Source organism: Schistocerca serialis, chromosome 4 (genome assembly GCF_023864345.2).
Source record: "Schistocerca serialis cubense isolate TAMUIC-IGC-003099 chromosome 4, iqSchSeri2.2, whole genome shotgun sequence".
In the NCBI taxonomy this organism is placed as follows: domain Eukaryota; kingdom Metazoa; phylum Arthropoda; class Insecta; order Orthoptera; family Acrididae; genus Schistocerca; species Schistocerca serialis.
The window spans coordinates 36,425,438-36,443,697 of record NC_064641.1 but is presented as its reverse complement, the minus strand read 5'-3'; the positions used below and the strand labels follow the sequence as shown (position 1 = coordinate 36,443,697).

The window sequence follows — 18,260 nt, the reverse complement described above, 5'->3', positions numbered from 1 at the left end:
GTGCTTTGCGTCAAATGTGCCACGGAAAACGGCGATTGCGTGTGTTGGGAGAAGGGGCGAAGGCTTCCTCCGCCGTGCGGCCACATTATAAGGACGCCAACGGCCATACCATGTTGAATACACCGGTTCTCGTCCGATCACCGAAGTTAAGCAACATCGGGCCCGGTTAGTACTTGGATGGGTGACCGCCTGGGAACACCGGGTGCTGTTGGCTCTATGTCATTTTTTAATTTTTGGGTCGCTACACCTGCCAGCCCTCTTTTTCATACTAACTTTCAGGTGTGACAAAGATGCTTCCACAAGCATTTTAAAGTACTGTACTAAACGTAAGACACGAAATTGCAGTAATGAACTCAGTTTGAGCAAGAATGCGCGGAGGAAGAGTGCTAGGAAGTCGTTGGAAATAACGAAACACTACGAATCGACAGATGTGTCCCTTGAAATGCGTCAGAGCCAACTGTTTTTGTAGCAGTGCTAAATTCGAAAAACTAACTAAATAGATAAATTAAAAAAAAAAAAAAAAAAAAAACAGCCGTTCTCGTCCGATCACCGAAGATAAGCAACAACGTTAGTATTCGGATCGGCGACCGCCTGGGAACTCTGGCTGTCTTCATTTTTTGCTCTTTTGTCGCTACCCCTGCCAGCTTTCTCGTGTGACAAAGATGCTTCCATACTGATTTTAAACTATCGTAAGATGCGATATTAAGGAACTCCGTTTGAAGAAGAGTGTGCCAAGGAAGATTAGCAAAGTGTGTCTGCAAATAACGAAACAGTATGAAACGACAGAAATGTTGTGAAATACGTCAGGGCATATTGTTTTGTAGCAGTGCACATCTGCAAATTTGTAAACAAAAATTTCTCTTTCGCCTCTAGAGGAGATGGATGCTTTGTTGAACCTCCTGTGTCCTCTGTCCGTGTTTTCGCACCTTTCCAGCGCAGCGCAGCGCTGCTCTACTCTAGTAGCTCCGAACGGCCGCACACGGCGTCTCGGACACGCCGGTTCGGCCCGCGCCCATCTCGCAGATGTTTCTCGTGCTTGTGCGGTCATATGGAGCGCGACCCGAGCGGCAGCGAGCGGCAGTCGAGCAAAGTCGGGACAAGTCGGGACGGAAGGGGAGGGGACACGACAGGCGAGGATGCAACGCGCAAATTACGCAAATATCTGGAAGCGCGGCGCGTGTCAGCCAGGTGAGAAAGCTTCCGCCGGTCCAGCAGGACACTGCCACACCCCGCGCAGTCACCCCCGACGCCCGGCCCTGCGCCGGATAACAAGAACAAGGTGCGTCTCCCGCGAGTGTCGGAGGCGGCACGCACCAAACGAATGACAGGCGGTGCAACGAGCAGCTGTGTTGTGCGTGTCACCCACGTGGCGGTGGAAGGACGTGCTTTGCGTCAAATGTGCCACGGAAAACGGCGATTGCGTGTGTTGGGAGAAGGGGCGAAGGCTTCCTCCGCCGTGCGGCCACATTATAAGGACGCCAACGGCCATACCATGTTGAATACACCGGTTCTCGTCCGATCACCGAAGTTAAGCAACATCGGGCCCGGTTAGTACTTGGATGGGTGACCGCCTGGGAACACCGGGTGCTGTTGGCTCTATGTCATTTTTTAATTTTTGGGTCGCTACACCTGCCAGCCCTCTTTTTCATACTAACTTTCAGGTGTGACAAAGATGCTTCCACAAGCATTTTAAAGTACTGTACTAAACGTAAGACACGAAATTGCAGTAATGAACTCAGTTTGAGCAAGAATGCGCGGAGGAAGAGTGCTAGGAAGTCGTTGGAAATAACGAAACACTACGAATCGACAGATGTGTCCTTGAAATGCGTCAGAGCCAACTGTTTTGTAGCAGTGCTAAATTCGAAAAACTAACTAAATAGATAAATTAAAAAAAAAAAAAAAAAAAAACAGCCGTTCTCGTCCGATCACCGAAGATAAGCAACAACGTTAGTATTCGGATCGGCGACCGCCTGGGAACTCTGGCTGTCTTCATTTTTTGCTCTTTTGTCGCTACCCCTGCCAGCTTTCTCGTGTGACAAAGATGCTTCCATACTGATTTTAAACTATCGTAAGATGCGATATTAAGGAACTCCGTTTGAAGAAGAGTGTGCCAAGGAAGATTAGCAAAGTGTGTCTGCAAATAACGAAACAGTATGAAACGACAGAAATGTTGTGAAATACGTCAGGGCATATTGTTTTGTAGCAGTGCACATCTGCAAATTTGTAAACAAAAATTTCTCTTTCGCCTCTAGAGGAGATGGATGCTTTGTTGAACCTCCTGTGTCCTCTGTCCGTGTTTTCGCACCTTTCCAGCGCAGCGCAGCGCTGCTCTACTCTAGTAGCTCCGAACGGCCGCACACGGCGTCTCGGACACGCCGGTTCGGCCCGCGCCCATCTCGCAGATGTTTCTCGTGCTTGTGCGGTCATATGGAGCGCGACCCGAGCGGCAGCGAGCGGCAGTCGAGCAAAGTCGGGACAAGTCGGGACGGAAGGGGAGGGGACACGACAGGCGAGGATGCAACGCGCAAATTACGCAAATATCTGGAAGCGCGGCGCGTGTCAGCCAGGTGAGAAAGCTTCCGCCGGTCCAGCAGGACACTGCCACACCCCGCGCAGTCACCCCCGACGCCCGGCCCTGCGCCGGATAACAAGAACAAGGTGCGTCTCCCGCGAGTGTCGGAGGCGGCACGCACCAAACGAATGACAGGCGGTGCAACGAGCAGCTGTGTTGTGCGTGTCCACCCACGTGGCGGTGGAAGGACGTGCTTTGCGTCAAATGTGCCACGGAAAACGGCGATTGCGTGTGTTGGGAGAAGGGGCGAAGGCTTCCTCCGCCGTGCGGCCACATTATAAGGACGCCAACGGCCATACCATGTTGAATACACCGGTTCTCGTCCGATCACCGAAGTTAAGCAACATCGGGCCCGGTTAGTACTTGGATGGGTGACCGCCTGGGAACACCGGGTGCTGTTGGCTCTATGTCATTTTTTAATTTTTGGGTCGCTACACCTGCCAGCCCTCTTTTTCATACTAACTTTCAGGTGTGACAAAGATGCTTCCACAAGCATTTTAAAGTACTGTACTAAACGTAAGACACGAAATTGCAGTAATGAACTCAGTTTGAGCAAGAATGCGCGGAGGAAGAGTGCTAGGAAGTCGTTGGAAATAACGAAACACTACGAATCGACAGATGTGTCCTTGAAATGCGTCAGAGCCAACTGTTTTGTAGCAGTGCTAAATTCGAAAAACTAACTAAATAGATAAATTAAAAAAAAAAAAAAAAAAAAAACAGCCGTTCTCGTCCGATCACCGAAGATAAGCAACAACGTTAGTATTCGGATCGGCGACCGCCTGGGAACTCTGGCTGTCTTCATTTTTTGCTCTTTTGTCGCTACCCCTGCCAGCTTTCTCGTGTGACAAAGATGCTTCCATACTGATTTTAAACTATCGTAAGATGCGATATTAAGGAACTCCGTTTGAAGAAGAGTGTGCCAAGGAAGATTAGCAAAGTGTGTCTGCAAATAACGAAACAGTATGAAACGACAGAAATGTTGTGAAATACGTCAGGGCATATTGTTTTGTAGCAGTGCACATCTGCAAATTTGTAAACAAAAATTTCTCTTTCGCCTCTAGAGGAGATGGATGCTTTGTTGAACCTCCTGTGTCCTCTGTCCGTGTTTTCGCACCTTTCCAGCGCAGCGCAGCGCTGCTCTACTCTAGTAGCTCCGAACGGCCGCACACGGCGTCTCGGACACGCCGGTTCGGCCCGCGCCCATCTCGCAGATGTTTCTCGTGCTTGTGCGGTCATATGGAGCGCGACCCGAGCGGCAGCGAGCGGCAGTCGAGCAAAGTCGGGACAAGTCGGGACGGAAGGGGAGGGGACACGACAGGCGAGGATGCAACGCGCAAATTACGCAAATATCTGGAAGCGCGGCGCGTGTCAGCCAGGTGAGAAAGCTTCCGCCGGTCCAGCAGGACACTGCCACACCCCGCGCAGTCACCCCCGACGCCCGGCCCTGCGCCGGATAACAAGAACAAGGTGCGTCTCCCGCGAGTGTCGGAGGCGGCACGCACCAAACGAATGACAGGCGGTGCAACGAGCAGCTGTGTTGTGCGTGTCACCCACGTGGCGGTGGAAGGACGTGCTTTGCGTCAAATGTGCCACGGAAAACGGCGATTGCGTGTGTTGGGAGAAGGGGCGAAGGCTTCCTCCGCCGTGCGGCCACATTATAAGGACGCCAACGGCCATACCATGTTGAATACACCGGTTCTCGTCCGATCACCGAAGTTAAGCAACATCGGGCCCGGTTAGTACTTGGATGGGTGACCGCCTGGGAACACCGGGTGCTGTTGGCTCTATGTCATTTTTTAATTTTTGGGTCGCTACACCTGCCAGCCCTCTTTTTCATACTAACTTTCAGGTGTGACAAAGATGCTTCCACAAGCATTTTAAAGTACTGTACTAAACGTAAGACACGAAATTGCAGTAATGAACTCAGTTTGAGCAAGAATGCGCGGAGGAAGAGTGCTAGGAAGTCGTTGGAAATAACGAAACACTACGAATCGACAGATGTGTCCTTGAAATGCGTCAGAGCCAACTGTTTTGTAGCAGTGCTAAATTCGAAAAACTAACTAAATAGATAAATTAAAAAAAAAAAAAAAAAAAAACAGCCGTTCTCGTCCGATCACCGAAGATAAGCAACAACGTTAGTATTCGGATCGGCGACCGCCTGGGAACTCTGGCTGTCTTCATTTTTTGCTCTTTTGTCGCTACCCCTGCCAGCTTTCTCGTGTGACAAAGATGCTTCCATACTGATTTTAAACTATCGTAAGATGCGATATTAAGGAACTCCGTTTGAAGAAGAGTGTGCCAAGGAAGATTAGCAAAGTGTGTCTGCAAATAACGAAACAGTATGAAACGACAGAAATGTTGTGAAATACGTCAGGGCATATTGTTTTGTAGCAGTGCACATCTGCAAATTTGTAAACAAAAATTTCTCTTTCGCCTCTAGAGGAGATGGATGCTTTGTTGAACCTCCTGTGTCCTCTGTCCGTGTTTTCGCACCTTTCCAGCGCAGCGCAGCGCTGCTCTACTCTAGTAGCTCCGAACGGCCGCACACGGCGTCTCGGACACGCCGGTTCGGCCCGCGCCCATCTCGCAGATGTTTCTCGTGCTTGTGCGGTCATATGGAGCGCGACCCGAGCGGCAGCGAGCGGCAGTCGAGCAAAGTCGGGACAAGTCGGGACGGAAGGGGAGGGGACACGACAGGCGAGGATGCAACGCGCAAATTACGCAAATATCTGGAAGCGCGGCGCGTGTCAGCCAGGTGAGAAAGCTTCCGCCGGTCCAGCAGGACACTGCCACACCCCGCGCAGTCACCCCCGACGCCCGGCCCTGCGCCGGATAACAAGAACAAGGTGCGTCTCCCGCGAGTGTCGGAGGCGGCACGCACCAAACGAATGACAGGCGGTGCAACGAGCAGCTGTGTTGTGCGTGTCACCCACGTGGCGGTGGAAGGACGTGCTTTGCGTCAAATGTGCCACGGAAAACGGCGATTGCGTGTGTTGGGAGAAGGGGCGAAGGCTTCCTCCGCCGTGCGGCCACATTATAAGGACGCCAACGGCCATACCATGTTGAATACACCGGTTCTCGTCCGATCACCGAAGTTAAGCAACATCGGGCCCGGTTAGTACTTGGATGGGTGACCGCCTGGGAACACCGGGTGCTGTTGGCTCTATGTCATTTTTTAATTTTTGGGTCGCTACACCTGCCAGCCCTCTTTTTCATACTAACTTTCAGGTGTGACAAAGATGCTTCCACAAGCATTTTAAAGTACTGTACTAAACGTAAGACACGAAATTGCAGTAATGAACTCAGTTTGAGCAAGAATGCGCGGAGGAAGAGTGCTAGGAAGTCGTTGGAAATAACGAAACACTACGAATCGACAGATGTGTCCTTGAAATGCGTCAGAGCCAACTGTTTTGTAGCAGTGCTAAATTCGAAAAACTAACTAAATAGATAAATTAAAAAAAAAAAAAAAAAAAAACAGCCGTTCTCGTCCGATCACCGAAGATAAGCAACAACGTTAGTATTCGGATCGGCGACCGCCTGGGAACTCTGGCTGTCTTCATTTTTTGCTCTTTTGTCGCTACCCCTGCCAGCTTTCTCGTGTGACAAAGATGCTTCCATACTGATTTTAAACTATCGTAAGATGCGATATTAAGGAACTCCGTTTGAAGAAGAGTGTGCCAAGGAAGATTAGCAAAGTGTGTCTGCAAATAACGAAACAGTATGAAACGACAGAAATGTTGTGAAATACGTCAGGGCATATTGTTTTGTAGCAGTGCACATCTGCAAATTTGTAAACAAAAATTTCTCTTTCGCCTCTAGAGGAGATGGATGCTTTGTTGAACCTCCTGTGTCCTCTGTCCGTGTTTTCGCACCTTTCCAGCGCAGCGCAGCGCTGCTCTACTCTAGTAGCTCCGAACGGCCGCACACGGCGTCTCGGACACGCCGGTTCGGCCCGCGCCCATCTCGCAGATGTTTCTCGTGCTTGTGCGGTCATATGGAGCGCGACCCGAGCGGCAGCGAGCGGCAGTCGAGCAAAGTCGGGACAAGTCGGGACGGAAGGGGAGGGGACACGACAGGCGAGGATGCAACGCGCAAATTACGCAAATATCTGGAAGCGCGGCGCGTGTCAGCCAGGTGAGAAAGCTTCCGCCGGTCCAGCAGGACACTGCCACACCCCGCGCAGTCACCCCCGACGCCCGGCCCTGCGCCGGATAACAAGAACAAGGTGCGTCTCCCGCGAGTGTCGGAGGCGGCACGCACCAAACGAATGACAGGCGGTGCAACGAGCAGCTGTGTTGTGCGTGTCACCCACGTGGCGGTGGAAGGACGTGCTTTGCGTCAAATGTGCCACGGAAAACGGCGATTGCGTGTGTTGGGAGAAGGGGCGAAGGCTTCCTCCGCCGTGCGGCCACATTATAAGGACGCCAACGGCCATACCATGTTGAATACACCGGTTCTCGTCCGATCACCGAAGTTAAGCAACATCGGGCCCGGTTAGTACTTGGATGGGTGACCGCCTGGGAACACCGGGTGCTGTTGGCTCTATGTCATTTTTTAATTTTTGGGTCGCTACACCTGCCAGCCCTCTTTTTCATACTAACTTTCAGGTGTGACAAAGATGCTTCCACAAGCATTTTAAAGTACTGTACTAAACGTAAGACACGAAATTGCAGTAATGAACTCAGTTTGAGCAAGAATGCGCGGAGGAAGAGTGCTAGGAAGTCGTTGGAAATAACGAAACACTACGAATCGACAGATGTGTCCTTGAAATGCGTCAGAGCCAACTGTTTTGTAGCAGTGCTAAATTCGAAAAACTAACTAAATAGATAAATTAAAAAAAAAAAAAAAAAAAAACAGCCGTTCTCGTCCGATCACCGAAGATAAGCAACAACGTTAGTATTCGGATCGGCGACCGCCTGGGAACTCTGGCTGTCTTCATTTTTTGCTCTTTTGTCGCTACCCCTGCCAGCTTTCTCGTGTGACAAAGATGCTTCCATACTGATTTTAAACTATCGTAAGATGCGATATTAAGGAACTCCGTTTGAAGAAGAGTGTGCCAAGGAAGATTAGCAAAGTGTGTCTGCAAATAACGAAACAGTATGAAACGACAGAAATGTTGTGAAATACGTCAGGGCATATTGTTTTGTAGCAGTGCACATCTGCAAATTTGTAAACAAAAATTTCTCTTTCGCCTCTAGAGGAGATGGATGCTTTGTTGAACCTCCTGTGTCCTCTGTCCGTGTTTTCGCACCTTTCCAGCGCAGCGCAGCGCTGCTCTACTCTAGTAGCTCCGAACGGCCGCACACGGCGTCTCGGACACGCCGGTTCGGCCCGCGCCCATCTCGCAGATGTTTCTCGTGCTTGTGCGGTCATATGGAGCGCGACCCGAGCGGCAGCGAGCGGCAGTCGAGCAAAGTCGGGACAAGTCGGGACGGAAGGGGAGGGGACACGACAGGCGAGGATGCAACGCGCAAATTACGCAAATATCTGGAAGCGCGGCGCGTGTCAGCCAGGTGAGAAAGCTTCCGCCGGTCCAGCAGGACACTGCCACACCCCGCGCAGTCACCCCCGACGCCCGGCCCTGCGCCGGATAACAAGAACAAGGTGCGTCTCCCGCGAGTGTCGGAGGCGGCACGCACCAAACGAATGACAGGCGGTGCAACGAGCAGCTGTGTTGTGCGTGTCACCCACGTGGCGGTGGAAGGACGTGCTTTGCGTCAAATGTGCCACGGAAAACGGCGATTGCGTGTGTTGGGAGAAGGGGCGAAGGCTTCCTCCGCCGTGCGGCCACATTATAAGGACGCCAACGGCCATACCATGTTGAATACACCGGTTCTCGTCCGATCACCGAAGTTAAGCAACATCGGGCCCGGTTAGTACTTGGATGGGTGACCGCCTGGGAACACCGGGTGCTGTTGGCTCTATGTCATTTTTTAATTTTTGGGTCGCTACACCTGCCAGCCCTCTTTTTCATACTAACTTTCAGGTGTGACAAAGATGCTTCCACAAGCATTTTAAAGTACTGTACTAAACGTAAGACACGAAATTGCAGTAATGAACTCAGTTTGAGCAAGAATGCGCGGAGGAAGAGTGCTAGGAAGTCGTTGGAAATAACGAAACACTACGAATCGACAGATGTGTCCTTGAAATGCGTCAGAGCCAACTGTTTTGTAGCAGTGCTAAATTCGAAAAACTAACTAAATAGATAAATTAAAAAAAAAAAAAAAAAAAAACAGCCGTTCTCGTCCGATCACCGAAGATAAGCAACAACGTTAGTATTCGGATCGGCGACCGCCTGGGAACTCTGGCTGTCTTCATTTTTTGCTCTTTTGTCGCTACCCCTGCCAGCTTTCTCGTGTGACAAAGATGCTTCCATACTGATTTTAAACTATCGTAAGATGCGATATTAAGGAACTCCGTTTGAAGAAGAGTGTGCCAAGGAAGATTAGCAAAGTGTGTCTGCAAATAACGAAACAGTATGAAACGACAGAAATGTTGTGAAATACGTCAGGGCATATTGTTTTGTAGCAGTGCACATCTGCAAATTTGTAAACAAAAATTTCTCTTTCGCCTCTAGAGGAGATGGATGCTTTGTTGAACCTCCTGTGTCCTCTGTCCGTGTTTTCGCACCTTTCCAGCGCAGCGCAGCGCTGCTCTACTCTAGTAGCTCCGAACGGCCGCACACGGCGTCTCGGACACGCCGGTTCGGCCCGCGCCCATCTCGCAGATGTTTCTCGTGCTTGTGCGGTCATATGGAGCGCGACCCGAGCGGCAGCGAGCGGCAGTCGAGCAAAGTCGGGACAAGTCGGGACGGAAGGGGAGGGGACACGACAGGCGAGGATGCAACGCGCAAATTACGCAAATATCTGGAAGCGCGGCGCGTGTCAGCCAGGTGAGAAAGCTTCCGCCGGTCCAGCAGGACACTGCCACACCCCGCGCAGTCACCCCCGACGCCCGGCCCTGCGCCGGATAACAAGAACAAGGTGCGTCTCCCGCGAGTGTCGGAGGCGGCACGCACCAAACGAATGACAGGCGGTGCAACGAGCAGCTGTGTTGTGCGTGTCACCCACGTGGCGGTGGAAGGACGTGCTTTGCGTCAAATGTGCCACGGAAAACGGCGATTGCGTGTGTTGGGAGAAGGGGCGAAGGCTTCCTCCGCCGTGCGGCCACATTATAAGGACGCCAACGGCCATACCATGTTGAATACACCGGTTCTCGTCCGATCACCGAAGTTAAGCAACATCGGGCCCGGTTAGTACTTGGATGGGTGACCGCCTGGGAACACCGGGTGCTGTTGGCTCTATGTCATTTTTTAATTTTTGGGTCGCTACACCTGCCAGCCCTCTTTTTCATACTAACTTTCAGGTGTGACAAAGATGCTTCCACAAGCATTTTAAAGTACTGTACTAAACGTAAGACACGAAATTGCAGTAATGAACTCAGTTTGAGCAAGAATGCGCGGAGGAAGAGTGCTAGGAAGTCGTTGGAAATAACGAAACACTACGAATCGACAGATGTGTCCTTGAAATGCGTCAGAGCCAACTGTTTTGTAGCAGTGCTAAATTCGAAAAACTAACTAAATAGATAAATTAAAAAAAAAAAAAAAAAAAAACAGCCGTTCTCGTCCGATCACCGAAGATAAGCAACAACGTTAGTATTCGGATCGGCGACCGCCTGGGAACTCTGGCTGTCTTCATTTTTTGCTCTTTTGTCGCTACCCCTGCCAGCTTTCTCGTGTGACAAAGATGCTTCCATACTGATTTTAAACTATCGTAAGATGCGATATTAAGGAACTCCGTTTGAAGAAGAGTGTGCCAAGGAAGATTAGCAAAGTGTGTCTGCAAATAACGAAACAGTATGAAACGACAGAAATGTTGTGAAATACGTCAGGGCATATTGTTTTGTAGCAGTGCACATCTGCAAATTTGTAAACAAAAATTTCTCTTTCGCCTCTAGAGGAGATGGATGCTTTGTTGAACCTCCTGTGTCCTCTGTCCGTGTTTTCGCACCTTTCCAGCGCAGCGCAGCGCTGCTCTACTCTAGTAGCTCCGAACGGCCGCACACGGCGTCTCGGACACGCCGGTTCGGCCCGCGCCCATCTCGCAGATGTTTCTCGTGCTTGTGCGGTCATATGGAGCGCGACCCGAGCGGCAGCGAGCGGCAGTCGAGCAAAGTCGGGACAAGTCGGGACGGAAGGGGAGGGGACACGACAGGCGAGGATGCAACGCGCAAATTACGCAAATATCTGGAAGCGCGGCGCGTGTCAGCCAGGTGAGAAAGCTTCCGCCGGTCCAGCAGGACACTGCCACACCCCGCGCAGTCACCCCCGACGCCCGGCCCTGCGCCGGATAACAAGAACAAGGTGCGTCTCCCGCGAGTGTCGGAGGCGGCACGCACCAAACGAATGACAGGCGGTGCAACGAGCAGCTGTGTTGTGCGTGTCACCCACGTGGCGGTGGAAGGACGTGCTTTGCGTCAAATGTGCCACGGAAAACGGCGATTGCGTGTGTTGGGAGAAGGGGCGAAGGCTTCCTCCGCCGTGCGGCCACATTATAAGGACGCCAACGGCCATACCATGTTGAATACACCGGTTCTCGTCCGATCACCGAAGTTAAGCAACATCGGGCCCGGTTAGTACTTGGATGGGTGACCGCCTGGGAACACCGGGTGCTGTTGGCTCTATGTCATTTTTTAATTTTTGGGTCGCTACACCTGCCAGCCCTCTTTTTCATACTAACTTTCAGGTGTGACAAAGATGCTTCCACAAGCATTTTAAAGTACTGTACTAAACGTAAGACACGAAATTGCAGTAATGAACTCAGTTTGAGCAAGAATGCGCGGAGGAAGAGTGCTAGGAAGTCGTTGGAAATAACGAAACACTACGAATCGACAGATGTGTCCTTGAAATGCGTCAGAGCCAACTGTTTTGTAGCAGTGCTAAATTCGAAAAACTAACTAAATAGATAAATTAAAAAAAAAAAAAAAAAAAAACAGCCGTTCTCGTCCGATCACCGAAGATAAGCAACAACGTTAGTATTCGGATCGGCGACCGCCTGGGAACTCTGGCTGTCTTCATTTTTTGCTCTTTTGTCGCTACCCCTGCCAGCTTTCTCGTGTGACAAAGATGCTTCCATACTGATTTTAAACTATCGTAAGATGCGATATTAAGGAACTCCGTTTGAAGAAGAGTGTGCCAAGGAAGATTAGCAAAGTGTGTCTGCAAATAACGAAACAGTATGAAACGACAGAAATGTTGTGAAATACGTCAGGGCATATTGTTTTGTAGCAGTGCACATCTGCAAATTTGTAAACAAAAATTTCTCTTTCGCCTCTAGAGGAGATGGATGCTTTGTTGAACCTCCTGTGTCCTCTGTCCGTGTTTTCGCACCTTTCCAGCGCAGCGCAGCGCTGCTCTACTCTAGTAGCTCCGAACGGCCGCACACGGCGTCTCGGACACGCCGGTTCGGCCCGCGCCCATCTCGCAGATGTTTCTCGTGCTTGTGCGGTCATATGGAGCGCGACCCGAGCGGCAGCGAGCGGCAGTCGAGCAAAGTCGGGACAAGTCGGGACGGAAGGGGAGGGGACACGACAGGCGAGGATGCAACGCGCAAATTACGCAAATATCTGGAAGCGCGGCGCGTGTCAGCCAGGTGAGAAAGCTTCCGCCGGTCCAGCAGGACACTGCCACACCCCGCGCAGTCACCCCCGACGCCCGGCCCTGCGCCGGATAACAAGAACAAGGTGCGTCTCCCGCGAGTGTCGGAGGCGGCACGCACCAAACGAATGACAGGCGGTGCAACGAGCAGCTGTGTTGTGCGTGTCACCCACGTGGCGGTGGAAGGACGTGCTTTGCGTCAAATGTGCCACGGAAAACGGCGATTGCGTGTGTTGGGAGAAGGGGCGAAGGCTTCCTCCGCCGTGCGGCCACATTATAAGGACGCCAACGGCCATACCATGAACCCGGATCAACTGCTTGGAAGGCAACTATGCTCACCATTACACCACCACCGCACAGGCGCTGCTCGCAACGCCCCGCTTTGTCGGCTTCCTGCCCGCCAGCAGCGGCCCACGGTGATAGTAGCTGCAGGCGCTTTACGAGGTAGGAGGGTGCATCCACACGCATTCGGGTAGCGCCTCCACGCACGCTGCGTCTTTGGGCAAGACTAGTCGCCGCGGCCGCAAGGTTACTCAACGATAGAGATGAGCATTCGTTTTAAGGCAGTGTAGTGGAGCACTCCGCGTGTGTAGCACTTTTTTCGGTTGTATCCGACGTCGCTGGGTGGCAATCCCACTTTCCCCTGCAGAAAAGTGCTCGGGAAGCACGGGCAGCTTGTCGAGCATCGGTGGTTCAATGGCATGTGCCTCAGTAGTGCAGTAGGCAGCGCGTAAGTCTCATAATCTTAAGGCTTGCTGGCACGATAGCTCAGCGTGTTCGGTCTGAGAGTTATCTGCCCTCTGTGATGAAAGACCGAGTCAACGATGAACTTGAACGGGCGCCATCGGACGTCCGCCCCCAACAAATGCAACGAAAGAAATGAGAACAAAAAAAAAAATTGGTGAATGCTCGCTTAGCATGCGGACGGCCCGGGTTCGATTCCCGGCCGATGCATCGTTCTGCTGTTCTCGCTATAATGCTGCCGCGCCGATTCCTCGCCTGAGCTGCGTCAGCCTCAGGAATGTATAGCAGGATTCGCTGTGAGAAGAACCATACACGCAGCACGCAACAGACCGTACTTGAACGGTCGCGTGCTGTTTCTGAACTCTGACGACGGCCTGGCCCAACAGGCCGCTGTGTTCAGGTGCCGCAAGGGCGATGTACTGTAACCTCGGGCAGTGCTGCGTTCCGTTGAAATAGCTGCGGCAGCAGTTTAATCTAGGAAGTAGGGAAAGCACGTGTAGCAACACAACAGATTCTTGAGAAAGCGCAAACTGTCTATCTCTAATATGAGAGACTTACCAAGTTTCCTGTAACGTTACTTGCAACGTGCCTCGGTAGCGCAGTAGGTAGCGCGTAAGTCTCATAATCTTAAGGTCGTGAGTTCGATCCTCACCCGGGGCATTTAATTTGCTGTACATCATGGCTGAATTAACGGCGTTGCTGTTGCTAGGGAACGAACTTAATTGTCGTTCGTTATCCACAAGGAGTCTACGCCCCAGCGTCAATATGTTTATTTCCAATTATGACAACGTACAACTTTGATCTTTCTCTTCCCTTGTTAGGAGTAACATAATGAATAGTCAATTTCGAGCTGTGCGCCATGCCAGTCTGTAGGCGCAAATATGCTCGCAAACGGAGAACTGCACTGAGTCCAGATTCAGCACGAAATACGAGAGGAGACGGAGAAAACCTCACGCTTACCGAGCAAATCCGGTGTGGTCTAGTGGCTAGGATACCTGGCTTTCACCCAGGAGGCCCGGGTTCGATTCCCGGTACCGGAACGGAAGTTTTTGCGCACACAACGCTCCACGTTTTGGCCTTCGAACTGTCGTTTGTCGCCCACCTTCCGTAGCTTCGACCGAACGTAATCGGGGAAAACAGGCACATGATGCAATTACTGTCGGCACCGGAATAAAGGGAGAAGAGGCTCTGGTCCGCTGTTGGGCTGCTACCAGCGTCAGTGGGAAGTCGGTGAAGTCGCCAGTTGCGCCAGAAGCCAGAAATTACCGTAGTACGCCTACACACGCGTTCCAGTTATTTACATTGCTTGCAGCCGCTCCATCCACAACGAGCGTGAGCCCGGATAGCTCAGTCGGTAGAGCATTAGGCTTTTAACCTAAGGGTCCAGGGTTCAAGTCCCTGTCCGGGCGAAGATTTTAACGTTTCCGTAATGGCTCGTCTCGTAGCGATGGTAACCCTGCCGTAATCAGTGCACGGAGTTCGTTTCCTGTCAACATTCTGCGCAGACCGGTTGGATTTTTCACGATTCCAGGGAAACTTCAGTTACGAGCAGTCGTGGCCGAGTGGTTAAGGCGTCTGACTAGAAATCAGATTCCCTCTGGGAGCGTAGGTTCGAGTCCTACCGACTGCGTCGGTTTTTTCTTTAAGAACAACGAGCAGAAAATTTCGCAGATTGCCTGTCGTTTGGTACCTCTCCACACCTCGCCTCTCTCAGCCGTTTATAGTGCCTGTCCTTTTGATAAGGGCGAATTCCAAGCGTCAGCTTTCGCGTCAGCCGAGCAAAGTCGGGACAAGTCGGGACATACTACAGGATGGTCAGCGTGGAGCTACGACGAAAAAAACCGTCATTTAACAGCACGCGGCTCACATACTCATACGAAAAAACCAGCGCCACTTGCGGTGGCCGGGAATCGAACCCGGATCAACTGCTTGGAAGGCAACTATGCTCACCATTACACCACCACCGCACAGGCGCTGCTCGCAACGCCCCGCTTTGTCGGCTTCCTGCCCGCCAGCAGCGGCCCACGGTGATAGTAGCTGCAGGCGCTTTACGAGGTAGGAGGGTGCATCCACACGCATTCGGGTAGCGCCTCCACGCACGCTGCGTCTTTGGGCAAGACTAGTCGCCGCGGCCGCAAGGTTACTCAACGATAGAGATGAGCATTCGTTTTAAGGCAGTGTAGTGGAGCACTCCGCGTGTGTAGCACTTTTTTCGGTTGTATCCGACGTCGCTGGGTGGCAATCCCACTTTCCCCTGCAGAAAAGTGCTCGGGAAGCACGGGCAGCTTGTCGAGCATCGGTGGTTCAATGGCATGTGCCTCAGTAGTGCAGTAGGCAGCGCGTAAGTCTCATAATCTTAAGGCTTGCTGGCACGATAGCTCAGCGTGTTCGGTCTGAGAGTTATCTGCCCTCTGTGATGAAAGACCGAGTCAACGATGAACTTGAACGGGCGCCATCGGACGTCCGCCCCCAACAAATGCAACGAAAGAAATGAGAACAAAAAAAAAATTGGTGAATGCTCGCTTAGCATGCGGACGGCCCGGGTTCGATTCCCGGCCGATGCATCGTTCTGCTGTTCTCGCTATAATGCTGCCGCGCCGATTCCTCGCCTGAGCTGCGTCAGCCTCAGGAATGTATAGCAGGATTCGCTGTGAGAAGAACCATACACGCAGCACGCAACAGACCGTACTTGAACGGTCGCGTGCTATTTCTGAACTCTGACGACGGCCTGGCCCAACAGGCCGCTGTGTTCAGGTGCCGCAAGGGCGATGTACTGTAACCTCGGGCAGTGCTGCGTTCCGTTGAAATAGCTGCGGCAGCAGTTTAATCTAGCAAGTAGGGAAAGCACGTGTAGCAACACAACAGATTCTTGAGAAAGCGCAAACTGTCTATCTCTAATATGAGAGACTTACCAAGTTTCCTGTAACGTTACTTGCAACGTGCCTCGGTAGTGCAGTAGGTAGCGCGTAAGTCTCATAATCTTAAGGTCGTGAGTTCGATCCTCACCCGGGGCATTTAATTTGCTGTACATCATGGCTGAATTAACGGCGTTGCTGTTGCTAGGGAACGAACTTAATTGTCGTTCGTTATCCACAAGGAGTCTACGCCCCAGCGTCAATATGTTTATTTCCAATTATGACAACGTACAACTTTGATCTTTCTCTTCCCTTGTTAGGAGTAACATAATGAATAGTCAATTTCGAGCTGTGCGCCATGCCAGTCTGTAGGCGCAAATATGCTCGCAAACGGAGAACTGCACTGAGTCCAGATTCAGCACGAAATACGAGAGGAGACGGAGAAAACCTCACGCTTACCGAGCAAATCCGGTGTGGTCTAGTGGCTAGGATACCTGGCTTTCACCCAGGAGGCCCGGGTTCGATTCCCGGTACCGGAACGGAAGTTTTTGCGCACACAACGCTCCACGTTTTGGCCTTCGAACTGTCGTTTGTCGCCCACCTTCCGAAGCTTCGACCGAACGTAATCGGGGAAAACAGGCACATGATGCAATTACTGTCGGCACCGGAATAAAGGGAGAAGAGGCTCTGGTCCGCTGTTGGGCTGCTACCAGCGTCAGTGGGAAGTCGGTGAAGTCGCCAGTTGCGCCAGAAGCCAGAAATTACCGTAGTACGCCTACACACGCGTTCCAGTTATTTACATTGCTTGCAGCCGCTCCATCCACAACGAGCGTGAGCCCGGATAGCTCAGTCGGTAGAGCATTAGGCTTTTAACCTAAGGGTCCAGGGTTCAAGTCCCTGTCCGGGCGAAGATTTTAACGTTTCCGTAATGGCTCGTCTCGTAGCGATGGTAACCCTGCCGTAATCAGTGCACGGAGTTCGTTTCCTGTCAACATTCTGCGCAGACCGGTTGGATTTTTCACGATTCCAGGGAAACTTCAGTTACGAGCAGTCGTGGCCGAGTGGTTAAGGCGTCTGACTAGAAATCAGATTCCCTCTGGGAGCGTAGGTTCGAGTCCTACCGACTGCGTCGGTTTTTTCTTTAAGAACAACGAGCAGAAAATTTCGCAGATTGCCTGTCGTTTGGTACCTCTCCACACCTCGCCTCTCTCAGCCGTTTATAGTGCCTGTCCTTTTGATAAGGGCGAATTCCAAGCGTCAGCTTTCGCGTCAGCCGAGCAAAGTCGGGACAAGTCGGGACATACTACAGGATGGTCAGCGTGGAGCTACGACGAAAAAAACCGTCATTTAACAGCACGCGGCTCACATACTCATACGAAAAAACCAGCGCCACTTGCGGTGGCCGGGAATCGAACCCGGATCAACTGCTTGGAAGGCAACTATGCTCACCATTACACCACCACCGCACAGGCGCTGCTCGCAACGCCCCGCTTTGTCGGCTTCCTGCCCGCCAGCAGCGGCCCACGGTGATAGTAGCTGCAGGCGCTTTACGAGGTAGGAGGGTGCATCCACACGCATTCGGGTAGCGCCTCCACGCACGCTGCGTCTTTGGGCAAGACTAGTCGCCGCGGCCGCAAGGTTACTCAACGATAGAGATGAGCATTCGTTTTAAGGCAGTGTAGTGGAGCACTCCGCGTGTGTAGCACTTTTTTCGGTTGTATCCGACGTCGCTGGGTGGCAATCCCACTTTCCCCTGCAGAAAAGTGCTCGGGAAGCACGGGCAGCTTGTCGAGCATCGGTGGTTCAATGGCATGTGCCTCAGTAGTGCAGTAGGCAGCGCGTAAGTCTCATAATCTTAAGGCTTGCTGGCACGATAGCTCAGCGTGTTCGGTCTGAGAGTTATCTGCCCTCTGTGATGAAAGACCGAGTCAACGATGAACTTGAACGGGCGCCATCGGACGTCCGCCCCCAACAAATGCAACGAAAGAAATGAGAACAAAAAAAAAATTGGTGAATGCTCGCTTAGCATGCGGACGGCCCGGGTTCGATTCCCGGCCGATGCATCGTTCTGCTGTTCTCGCTATAATGCTGCCGCGCCGATTCCTCGCCTGAGCTGCGTCAGCCTCAGGAATGTATAGCAGGATTCGCTGTGAGAAGAACCATACACGCAGCACGCAACAGACCGTACTTGAACGGTCGCGTGCTATTTCTGAACTCTGACGACGGCCTGGCCCAACAGGCCGCTGTGTTCAGGTGCCGCAAGGGCGATGTACTGTAACCTCGGGCAGTGCTGCGTTCCGTTGAAATAGCTGCGGCAGCAGTTTAATCTAGCAAGTAGGGAAAGCACGTGTAGCAACACAACAGATTCTTGAGAAAGCGCAAACTGTCTATCTCTAATATGAGAGACTTACCAAGTTTCCTGTAACGTTACTTG

At 51.9% G+C, this 18,260-nt stretch overlaps 19 non-coding genes across 19 annotated transcripts; 17 read left to right on the top strand and 2 right to left on the bottom strand.

The window, feature by feature from the left end:
* The first annotated feature begins 95 nt into the window (after positions 1–95).
* On the top strand, positions 96–214 carry LOC126475866 (5S ribosomal RNA). Its single transcript, XR_007586771.1, has one exon. It is a non-coding gene; the product is annotated as a 5S ribosomal RNA (ribosomal RNA).
* A 1,263-nt stretch (positions 215–1,477) lies between these two features.
* On the top strand, positions 1,478–1,596 carry LOC126475855 (5S ribosomal RNA). Its single transcript, XR_007586770.1, has one exon. It is a non-coding gene; the product is annotated as a 5S ribosomal RNA (ribosomal RNA).
* A 1,261-nt stretch (positions 1,597–2,857) lies between these two features.
* LOC126475824 (5S ribosomal RNA) lies at positions 2,858–2,976 on the top strand. The gene has a single exon (XR_007586769.1). It is a non-coding gene; the product is annotated as a 5S ribosomal RNA (ribosomal RNA).
* Positions 2,977–4,237: 1,261 nt separating this feature from the next.
* LOC126475708 (5S ribosomal RNA) lies at positions 4,238–4,356 on the top strand. The gene has a single exon (XR_007586754.1). It is a non-coding gene; the product is annotated as a 5S ribosomal RNA (ribosomal RNA).
* Positions 4,357–5,616: 1,260 nt separating this feature from the next.
* On the top strand, positions 5,617–5,735 carry LOC126476646 (5S ribosomal RNA). Its single transcript, XR_007587128.1, has one exon. It is a non-coding gene; the product is annotated as a 5S ribosomal RNA (ribosomal RNA).
* A 1,260-nt stretch (positions 5,736–6,995) lies between these two features.
* On the top strand, positions 6,996–7,114 carry LOC126476173 (5S ribosomal RNA). The gene has a single exon (XR_007586802.1). It is a non-coding gene; the product is annotated as a 5S ribosomal RNA (ribosomal RNA).
* A 1,260-nt stretch (positions 7,115–8,374) lies between these two features.
* LOC126476058 (5S ribosomal RNA) lies at positions 8,375–8,493 on the top strand. Its single transcript, XR_007586791.1, has one exon. It is a non-coding gene; the product is annotated as a 5S ribosomal RNA (ribosomal RNA).
* Positions 8,494–9,753: 1,260 nt separating this feature from the next.
* LOC126475941 (5S ribosomal RNA) lies at positions 9,754–9,872 on the top strand. The gene has a single exon (XR_007586778.1). It is a non-coding gene; the product is annotated as a 5S ribosomal RNA (ribosomal RNA).
* A 1,260-nt stretch (positions 9,873–11,132) lies between these two features.
* On the top strand, positions 11,133–11,251 carry LOC126475531 (5S ribosomal RNA). Its single transcript, XR_007586743.1, has one exon. It is a non-coding gene; the product is annotated as a 5S ribosomal RNA (ribosomal RNA).
* A 2,307-nt stretch (positions 11,252–13,558) lies between these two features.
* Positions 13,559–13,631, top strand: Trnam-cau (transfer RNA methionine (anticodon CAU)). The gene has a single exon. It is a non-coding gene; the product is annotated as a tRNA-Met (tRNA).
* Positions 13,632–13,939: 308 nt separating this feature from the next.
* Trnae-uuc (transfer RNA glutamic acid (anticodon UUC)) lies at positions 13,940–14,011 on the top strand. Its single transcript has one exon. It is a non-coding gene; the product is annotated as a tRNA-Glu (tRNA).
* A 296-nt stretch (positions 14,012–14,307) lies between these two features.
* On the top strand, positions 14,308–14,380 carry Trnak-uuu (transfer RNA lysine (anticodon UUU)). The gene has a single exon. It is a non-coding gene; the product is annotated as a tRNA-Lys (tRNA).
* Positions 14,381–14,519: 139 nt separating this feature from the next.
* On the top strand, positions 14,520–14,601 carry Trnas-aga (transfer RNA serine (anticodon AGA)). Its single transcript has one exon. It is a non-coding gene; the product is annotated as a tRNA-Ser (tRNA).
* A 265-nt stretch (positions 14,602–14,866) lies between these two features.
* Trnag-ucc (transfer RNA glycine (anticodon UCC)) lies at positions 14,867–14,938 on the bottom strand. Its single transcript has one exon. It is a non-coding gene; the product is annotated as a tRNA-Gly (tRNA).
* A 974-nt stretch (positions 14,939–15,912) lies between these two features.
* On the top strand, positions 15,913–15,985 carry Trnam-cau (transfer RNA methionine (anticodon CAU)). The gene has a single exon. It is a non-coding gene; the product is annotated as a tRNA-Met (tRNA).
* Positions 15,986–16,293: 308 nt separating this feature from the next.
* Trnae-uuc (transfer RNA glutamic acid (anticodon UUC)) lies at positions 16,294–16,365 on the top strand. Its single transcript has one exon. It is a non-coding gene; the product is annotated as a tRNA-Glu (tRNA).
* Positions 16,366–16,661: 296 nt separating this feature from the next.
* On the top strand, positions 16,662–16,734 carry Trnak-uuu (transfer RNA lysine (anticodon UUU)). Its single transcript has one exon. It is a non-coding gene; the product is annotated as a tRNA-Lys (tRNA).
* Positions 16,735–16,873: 139 nt separating this feature from the next.
* On the top strand, positions 16,874–16,955 carry Trnas-aga (transfer RNA serine (anticodon AGA)). The gene has a single exon. It is a non-coding gene; the product is annotated as a tRNA-Ser (tRNA).
* A 265-nt stretch (positions 16,956–17,220) lies between these two features.
* Positions 17,221–17,292, bottom strand: Trnag-ucc (transfer RNA glycine (anticodon UCC)). Its single transcript has one exon. It is a non-coding gene; the product is annotated as a tRNA-Gly (tRNA).
* Between the last annotated feature and the right edge of the window lie 968 nt (positions 17,293–18,260).